Raw genomic sequence first — 10171 nt, 5'->3', positions numbered from 1 at the left:
AGCTCAGGGGGCAGGAGAGTATGGAGGGATGGACACTAGGAAGAGGTAACTATGGGAAGGAAGTGGGAGGGGAGCTGTTGCATTGTGGTAAACTGTGGTCAATGACATGTGACAAAGTATATGTGAACTGCTGTATGGAAAGTGACTTTGCTCTGTAAATATTCACCCAAATCACAATAAATAAATTAAAAAAAAAAGACCATTGTTGATTATCATATCCAGTTTCATATAAGCAAGAGTTGTTAATGAGTATATATGTATATATTCACACACACACACACAAGTGTATATATATATACATATATTTTATGTAACAAATTTCCCAAAAGATTTTAATTTTAAAAATTTAACATTTCATTGACTTATAATTTATATAACATAAATTTCACTCATTTAAAGTTTTAAAACAGTTTTTAAAAATAGTTTTTTAATATATTATAGACTTGTTCTCCCATCACCATAATCTAATCAGAACATTTTTTTTTATCACTTCAAAAAGCATCTTTGTATCTATATCAAAAATTTTCAACTCCGCCACCAATCTTTCTCTCCTTCCCCCCACCACATTCTCCATTCACCCTAGGTCACCACTAATCTTTTGTGTTTCTATAGTTTTGCCTATTGTAGACATTTTACAACTGGACCAATAAGCAACATCAGGATAAAAAGGCAAAAGTTTATATACAGTTGTCAAGGACTTCGTTCTACTTGGATCCACAATCAACGCCTAGGGAAGTAGCATTTAAGAAATCAAATGACGTATTGCCTTGGGCAAATCTGTTGCACAAGACCTCTTTAAAGTGTTTAAGAGCAAAGAGATCACTTTGAAAACTAAGATGCGCCTGACCCAAACCATGATATTTTTAATAGCTTCATGTGCATCTAAAAGCTAGACAGTGAATGTACCATGGACAATGAGAAGAATGGACAAACGTGTCTTAGAGGAAGAACCAAAATTCTCTTTATTAGTGAAAATGGCCATACTTCATCTCTCATACTTTGGTTATATCATCAGAAGGACCAGTCCCTGGAGCAGGACATTGCAATCAATGATTGTGAGGATAATGCAGGACTAGTGCTTCATTCTGTTGTACATAGGGTTATTATGAGTCAAAACCAACACTCATTAAAATGCTGCTATATTTATGAGACTCCTCGAGCATTTGGCAAGAGGAATGAGAAGAAAAAGGAGGGCTGTGGTAATACACACTGTGTCTGGGGCCACTGCAAAGGACCACAGTCCTGCATCCCAGGAACCTACTCACATTAACCCCTCCCCAGCTCTGGGCCCCTCCCAGCTCCAGGGCCAATGCAATACCACATTGCTCTCTCCTCCACCATTCCTGTGTCTATCTGGCTCTGAATGTATCCATGTGGCTACTTAGGGTCTAAACCCATGTTTTGATCCCTTTTCTAGTTCACTCCTTGACATTCCTCTGCCTAAGAGAGGGAAGAAGGGGTGGACAGGAATCCTGGAATTCTAACTTGTTGCTATTCCAGAACCCAGGCTTCTGAGTTCCCCCATCCCTCGTTTCTCTTCCTGATACCCCTTCTCCCTTTTCTAATGATCTAGGTATCTTGGTCCCAGTCCCTTTCCTTTGTTCTCACTGCCAGACAGCCTGTTCTGTGATCTAGTTATATTGGTCCCTTGAATTCTCTACTTGAGTCCCAAACACTTAAAATAAGATTCTAACAGCCCCAGCTTTCACTGCCAGGATCCCAGTCATATTCCAGGCAATCTTGCCCCATTATATTCATTGATCCTGGCTTAGACCTCTCAAACCAATATATCCTTCTAGGGATCCAGACCCCTAGGCCTATGTTGGATCTGTCTCAGAAGCTAGAAGACCAAGGCTGAGGAGATAGCTGAGAAGGTAGACTGAGCAGTATTGAAGCCAACTTTGTCAGGAACTCTAGACCACCTGAAAAGAATGGGGAGAGAGGACATGACTATTTCTTGATCCATTTTCCATTAGAGGTGACAATGACAAAGGCCTCTCTCTCCTAACTCCTCTAGAGGGCATGAGTGAGTGGGGCAGAAAAGGAGTGGTAAGGATAGAGCCCTGAGGTCTCCCATGAGACCTCACATCCCACAGACAAGGACAAAGAGTTAAGATTATATAAATATATTGGTGGAATAGCACCATTCAGGTCTATAATGCATATGAAATTTATTTTTTTGTGTATTGTATGAGGTTGTTTTTGGTTTCAGTTATTGTACTGTGAGCAGCTAAGTAGCTGCCTTTGGGTATGTGGTCTGCTCCCTGTATATAAGAAACAGCTTTGGGAATGGTCTCTAGATTATGGCATACTTGAAACCTACATATAGCCATGTAGTTCAGCAACCTGCCATGCTTTGCTGACCTTGGGACTTTCAACGGACTTGAATTAATTGCCTGCTGTGTGGTTTTGGTAACATCGGGACTGTGCCTTTTTACTTGTCAACCTTGGGCTTATCAGTCTCAGCAGCCAGCAGCTGTATGAGTGAAGAAAAGCCTCTAGTTCCAGTGGGATAGGAACAGGAGGCAGAGCTGAAGCCCAAGGCTGAGGGGCTTTCACCCAGCCTCCAGAGCCTGGCACCAGGTAACCATAACAACAACTCCTTGCATTCAGGGTAGAATTGCTTTATTTGGGATTTAAGGGCTGTGAACTTACAAAAGGAAATCATTGGGCCTGTTTTCTGAGGAGCCTCTTAATAGATATGAACCACTACTCTTTGACTGGTAGCTAAGTATTTAACCATTTGTGCTACCCAGGGACTCCTGGAATGAGGTTGTTTTTATTGTTAGGTGCCACTGAGTTGGGTCCGACTCATAGCAACCCCATTTACAACAGAAGGAAACATTACCTAGTCTTGTGCCAGCCCCACAATCCTTGCTATACTTAAACCCATTGTTGCAGCCAGGGGTCAATCCATCTCATTGAGGGTCTTCCACATTTTTGTTGACCCTCTACTTTACCAAGCATGATATCCTTTTCCTGGGAATGGTCCCTTCTGACAATATGATCAAAGTAGATGAGACTAAGTCTGGTCATTTTCACTTCCAAAGAACAATCTGGCTAAACTTCCAAGAAGACTTGTTAGTTGTTCTGGTAGTCCACGGTACTTTCAGTATTCTTTTCCAACACCACAACTCAAAAGCACCATCACTTGTTCTTCCTTATTCATTGTCCAGCTATCACATGCATATGAGGCAATTTAAAACAAACACCGTGGCTTGGGTTAGGCACATCTTAGTCTTCAAGGAGATATCTTTGCCCTTCGGTACTTTAAAGAGGTCTTTTGCAACAGATTTGCCCAATGCAATATGTTGTCTGATTTCTTGACTGTTGCTTCCATTGGTGTTGATTGTGGAACCAAGTAATATGGAATCTCTGACAACTTCAATATTCTCTCCATTTATTGTGATGCTGCTTATTGGTCAAGTTGTGAGGATTTTCATTTTCTTTATGTTGAGCTATAATCCATACCGCAGACTGTAGTCTTTAATATTCATCAGTAAGTGCTTAAAGTCATCTTCACTTTCAGCAAGTAAAGTTGTGTTGTCTGTGTACTGCAGGTTGTTAATGATTCTTCCTCCAATTCTGATTCCACACTCTTCTTCATGTAGTCCAGCTTCTTGGATTATTTGCTCAACATATAGATTAAGGACAGTGAAAGGATACAACCATGACACACTCTGTTCCTGATTTTAAACCATGTAGCATTCCCTTGTTTTTTCAAATGGCAGCCTCCTAGTCTATATGCAAGCTCCTCATGAGTACAATTAAATGTTCTGAAATTCCCATTCTTTTCAATGTTAGCCATAATTTATTATGATCCACACAACTGAATGCTTTTGCATAGTCAATAAAACAAAAATAAGCATCTTTCTGGTATTTTTTTGTTATCAGCCAAGATCTGACATCAGCAATGATATCCCTCATTCCATGTCCTCTTTTGAATCCAGCTTGGATTCAGCTGGAAGTTTTTTGTGAACATACTGCTGCAACTACTTTTGAATTATGTCCAGCAAGATTTTACTTACGTGTGATAATGACATTGTTCAATAATTTCCACATTCTGTTAGATCACCTTTCTTTGGAATGGGTACAGATATGAACCTCTTCCAGACAGTTGGCCAGGTAGCTGTCTTCCACATTTCTTGGCATAGACAAGTGAGGGCCTTCAATGTGGCACCCATTAGTTGAAACATCTCAGTGGGTATTCTGTCAATTTCTGGAGATTTGTTCTTTACTAATTATTTCAGTGCAGTTTCAACTTCATCCTTTAATTCCTTTGGTTCTTGATCATCCAAATTCATACTTTTACATGTGTATGTCTACTTGTTAAATCAAATAATATTTCTGCATTTGAACATATTTTCCTTATATGAGCTTTGTATTTATTTTCCTTAAATCTTATTGTTGTTATGTGTCATTAAGTCAGCTCCAACTCATAGTTAGTCCAATTTATAGAACAAAACATTGCCCAGCCCTGCACCATCCTTACAATCTTTGCTATACTTGAGCTTATCATTGTACCCACTGTGCCAATCCATCTCACTGAGGGTCTTCCCCTGTTTTAATACTCTTTTCCTTTACCACACATGATTTCCTTCTCCAGGACTGGTTCTTTCTGACTACATGACCAATGTACATGAGCCAAAGTCTGGCCATTCTCACTTCTAAGGAACATTCTAGCTGTACTTCTTACAAGACAGATTTGTTCATTCTCCTAGCAGTCCATGGTATTTTTGATATTGCTTGCCAACACCATAATTCAAAAGCATCAGTTCTTCTTGGTCTTCTTTATTCATTGTGAGGCTTTCATAAACATATGAAGCTATTAAAAATACCATGGCTTGTGTAAGGCACATCTTAGTTTTCAAAGAGACATCTTTGCTCTTTAACACTTTAAGCAAGTCTTTTGCAGCCCAGTGCAATATGTCTTCTGATTTAATGACTGCTGCTTCCATAGGTGTTGATTGTGGATCCATGTAAAAGGCTTTTAAATATAATTACAAATCCTGATTTAGAATTTTAGCCTCCGAACTGTTAAAAAATATATATGTATTTTCTTTAAAGGCACATCCTGTGCTATTTCGGTTATAGTAACAGTAGTAAGCTAAGAAACTTAGTTTCTATATTTGAATCTGTTTCCACCTAGAGTCCTATGTTGTCAGATACCTTCCTTTCCACATTCCCAGGCTATTGGGTAGAGTAAATCTCATCATTATTTATAGAACAACGCACCCTTCATTACTGAGAGATTATGTCATTAATATGATTTTCAGAACCCTATGTGGTTGAAATTATTTTTCTAAATTTACAACAGATTCGAAATTGTTACCTTTTAATGTTTTTGTCTACTACTCACAAGTCTGTGAACCATTCTGGCCTCAGCTTCTAATTCCTGCCATGATTTTAATATTCCTCTTCATTTCTTATACATTTTCACAAGGAAGACCCATTAATAATTTTACTCAAATTTGTGCACCAACCACCAAAGCCAAACATGAGGAACTTGAAATTTTTATCAAGTTCTACAGTCTGAAATTGACCACAAATGGAATCACAATGTGTTTCTTATCACTGGTGATTAGAATGCAAAAGTCGGAAACAAAAAAGAATCATCAGTAGTTGGAAAATTTGGCCTTGGTGATAGAAATAACGCTGGAGATTGCATGATAGAATTTTGCCAGATCAAGGACTTATTCATTGCGAATACCTTTTTTCAACAACACAAAAAGCAGCTATAAATGTGGACTTCACCAGACAGAGTACACAGGAATCAAATTGACTACATCTGTGGCAAGAGGAGAAGGAAAAACTCAATATATTTAGCCAAAACAAAGCCAAGAGTTGATTGTGGACCAGACAAGCAATTGCTCATATGCAAGTTCAATTTGAAGTTAAAGACAATGAAGTCCACAAAAGCCAAAATATGACCTTGAATATATCCCTCATGAATTTAGAGACCATCTAAAGAATAGATTTGATGCACTGAACATGCTGAAGACCAAGAAAAAGACCCCCAAAAGAACATGAATGCAAGGCACAAGTTCTAATTACAGTTAAGAGATGCATGGGTGAATGCTTGCTTTGAGAGATGGCAAGGCCTCTCCTGCGGTTGAATGAATGAATACTTGGCTTCAGAGCTTTGTGTTCCTGGGGCAGAACGTTTCCCCAGCAGAATGTTTGCTAACCTGTCTCTGGAATAACGTCTTGCCCAAAGAATAGTACATGTTAGAAACCATTCTTTAGAATCATGCACCTTAACAATCATATTATGTTTTAGAATGGCACATTTTAGTGACTGTTTGCTGTTTTGTAAGAGATATTAACCAAACTAACCATCCATTACTTTTGAGCATGGGAAAAGACCTCCAATTACGGGAAAGAGTAAAATTTTAACTTTTAGAGAATACTTGATAGTTATAAGGAAATACGTGATTGTATTGTAAAAGAATATTTGATTGTATACTTGACTGTAATAGGGAAATTCTAAGAATAATGATGTAATTTTACACTTATGTGTAAATAAAACAGAAAGGATGCATCAGGGGTCTCTCTTGCAGAACAAGGAGGGCATCTGCCTGGCCCCCCTTCCTTTTAAATAAAAAAGAAAACCATTAATCCTTTTGTGTCACTTTCTTTCTTGACTTGTGTGGTTTTGCTGGATGTGGCAATTGGTGCCCGAACAGGGACCCGGAGTGGAGCGGCAGCAGGCCTCAAGAGGACACCCCACTTGAAGGAAAGCGGAGCTCCATAAGAGAAAAAAGGGTGAGTGTGGGTGAATTAAATAAAATCTTCTTTAAGCCAGGCTGACATGGGGAATTCAGCATCTCATGAAAGAGATTGGTATATTTCTGTTTTTAAAATATTAGTTCAAGCTAGAGGTTTTTCAGTGTCTGTACAAGAGTTAGAGGAATTTTTGCAATGTGTAGATCACTGTTGTCCTTGGTTTCCTCAGGAAGGAACCACTGATTTAACAGTTTGGGAAACCACCAGTCAACAAATGAACAAGCATTTGAGAGAACATGGGTCGGAGAATTTTCCCGAGCATGTATTTTCTATTTGGACTATTTTAAAACTATGCTTAGAATTAGATAAGGGAATAAGTGTGGACATAGATCCTAAAGCAGGGAAGGAGGAAAATGTAGTTACAGATTCAAAATTAAAAGAGTTAAAATTACAAGAAGAAATAGTTAAACAGAAGTTAGAAACAGAAACCTCAGAAGTTAAGGAAGAGACGTTATATCCTTCCTTAAATCCATTTTTAAGTCAGGCAAAACCTTTTTTAAATCCGATTTTAAATCAGACTATTTCTGCTGCAACCATGCCTGCCAGCACTTGCTCTCCTCTGCCTTTTGATCCTTTTCCTCCCTCAGGAAAGTAAGTTAACTGTTTATCATCCACCGTGCCTCCTTTATCACCTATACAAGCTATGGTGCAAAAGGCGAGAAACATAGATGAGGATATTCCATTAGAATTAAAACATGTTTTTCCCTTAACAGAATACATAGATCAGCAGGCTAATCAACCAATGAAAGGAAATAAAACATTTTTTTTTTTAACGCTTAAAGATTTGAAACAAGCTGCTACCACCTATGGGCCAACAACACCGTTTGTAAAAACCTTAATAGAAATCATTGCTCAAGAAGTTTTGTGTCCATATGATTCGTATATGCTAGCTAAAACTGCGTCAGAAGAAGGAGATTATTTGATGTGGAAAATGTATTTTCATGATTTTTTGTACAGAAGAAAGTATGAGAAATCAGCAACATAATGTTTCCATTAGTTTTGAAATGCTTTCTGGTACCGGACAGTTTTTAGACACCTCAACTCAATTAACCTATCCCTTACAAGCATATCAACAGATATCAGCCACAGCCTCTCAGGCATGGACTAAGTTACCGGCAAAAGGAGCTGATAATTCTAGTTTTACTAAAATTATACCAGGGCCTACAGAAAGAACCCTTTGAACAATTTGTGGATAGGGTAAGTGTAGCAATGTATTGAAGTTTTAGTGATAATACAGCCGCTAATATCATAGGAGCTCTGGTAGCATAGTGGCTAAGGCCCTTGACTGCTAACCAGAAGGCTGGCGGTTCAAACCCACCAGCCACTCCTCGGAAGGAAGATTGGACAATCCTACTTCCGTAGTGATACTGCCTCGGAAACCCAAGGAGGGGTTGCTATGAGTCGGGGGCGACTCGACGGCACATAACAACAACAACAACAACAATATCTATCATAAACAATTGGCTTATGACAATACCAACAAAGATTGTAAACAGGCTATTAGGGCTGACAAGGAAGCAAAAAAAGCAGAGGCTTATGCTGTTTTATTTGTTTTTCAGGATTTCTCATGCCAACCACTCAATATTGTGAGTGACAGCCAGTATGTGGTTCATTTACTCACTCGTATTGAAACTGGCAAAATTAAACATATATCTAATGAAGAATTGTTAACTCTCTTTTTTTTTTTTTTTTTACTTTACAGAAGACAGTGTGGGAGCATTTTCATCTGTTTTTCATTACACACATGAGAGCACATACCTCCTTGGTGGGCCCACTCACTCAAGGAAATAAACCAGCATATGAACAACTCTGTCTCCCTGTACAGGAAGCTATCCAATCACATGCTTCTTTTCATCAAAATAGTGTTAGCTTATGTAAGCAATTCCAACTTACTAGAGAATAAGCTAAACAAGTACTAAAGAGCTGCTACCACCTATGGGCCAACTGCTCTTCTTGCAATGTGCAACTCCCTGTACCACATTATGGCTTAAACTCTTGTGGGCTTCTACCCAACAGTGTTTGGCAAATGGATGTCACCCATGTACATTCTTTTGGAAAACAGTCTTTTGTACATGTTACAGTAGACACATATTCTGGGTTCACTATGGCTTCAGCCTTAAAAGGTGGGGCAGTAAACAGGTTGCTTTTTGTGGACCTCCTAAAAAGTTAAACTCAGACAATGCTCTGGCTTACACAAGTAACTTTTTTTACACCTTTGTTCCTTTTATTCTATCAACCTTTCTACTGGCATTCCTTACAATCCTCAAGACCAAAGAATAGTAGAAAGAAAACATCAACCTGTAAAACTTTATTTAGAAAAACAAAAAGGGTGAGTAACAGAGGAATATTGGAACAGCCTATGAAAAGATTAAAAAATATCTTATATACTTTAAAATTTTTGAACTGTGATACTGATGAGCAATCTGCTGCTGATAGATATTTTTTAAAAGTAAAACGAGACATCATCTCAGTCAGAGTTCAGTGGAAGGATGTAATGACAGGTCAATGGAAGGGACCAGATCCACTATTAACGTGGGGATGAGGATATGCTTGTGTCTTTCCAGAAAACAATGACAAGCCAATATGGGTACCGGAAAGACTCGTCCAACTTGATGGATTATATCCAATGCCGATTTCAACAGCTGTCACTACAGGATCGTCGGAGGAGATGACTATTGAGTCATCAGACCAGAGAAGTGATGTGACCAACTTGGAAACAGATTAAAGCCTTATCTCATAAAGCTCCAAATATGGTTCAAAGTATAAACCAGCCTCAGACCCCAGAAATAATATTTTTAGCTATGGTAACATTATTGTCAATTCAAATTGCTCCTGTAGCAACTGAAACTCATTGGAAATATTGGTTTCATCCACCTTAGGTGCGACCTGCTACATATTATGATCCTGATATCCCTGTTTTTATTAATGGCACCCAGTGGCTTGGAGGAAAGTGTGGAGAATCCATAGGAAAATTATTAAAAGGAGAAATTTAGTGAATTATACAGTTCTTACTACAAAAATATCGATTTGTTTTACTTGAAATAATTATAGTCTCTTACTGTGCCTAAAGTTAATACCAAAAATGTGCTGGGTGTCCAGAAATGATAGTTTTGATGTACTTAGAAACTTGCTTGAGGTTATATCACCTTTAGATTGATACACATCACTACAAGATGTAGAACATTCTAACAAACGTGCTTATTGGAGAATATAAAAATTTTCTACAAATGACAATAATGCAGGCATTAATTTAAATAATCAACTTCAGGTTAAACCCCTCGTGTCATAATGTCCTAATATTTCCAAGTATTGAGAAGGCTATCCACCTTGGTTTAGATGTCATCTACGATTTTCCAGAAAAGTAAATTTATCATTAAACACTAAT

The 10171-nt window shown here is 38.2% G+C and overlaps 1 pseudogene; it reads left to right on the top strand.

Moving 5' to 3' along the window:
* The window catches only part of LOC122150536, a 35704-nt pseudogene extending 26246 nt beyond the window's left edge, over positions 1 to 9458 (top strand).
* The last annotated feature ends 713 nt before the right edge of the window (positions 9459 to 10171 follow it).

Source organism: Orycteropus afer, unplaced genomic scaffold, assembly GCF_000298275.1.
Source record: "Orycteropus afer afer isolate SDZICR_OR568_19922 unplaced genomic scaffold, OryAfe1.0 scaffold00163, whole genome shotgun sequence".
NCBI lineage: Eukaryota > Metazoa > Chordata > Mammalia > Tubulidentata > Orycteropodidae > Orycteropus > Orycteropus afer.
Note: the sequence above shows the minus strand (reverse complement) of the source record. Positions and strands in the feature narration are given on the sequence as shown.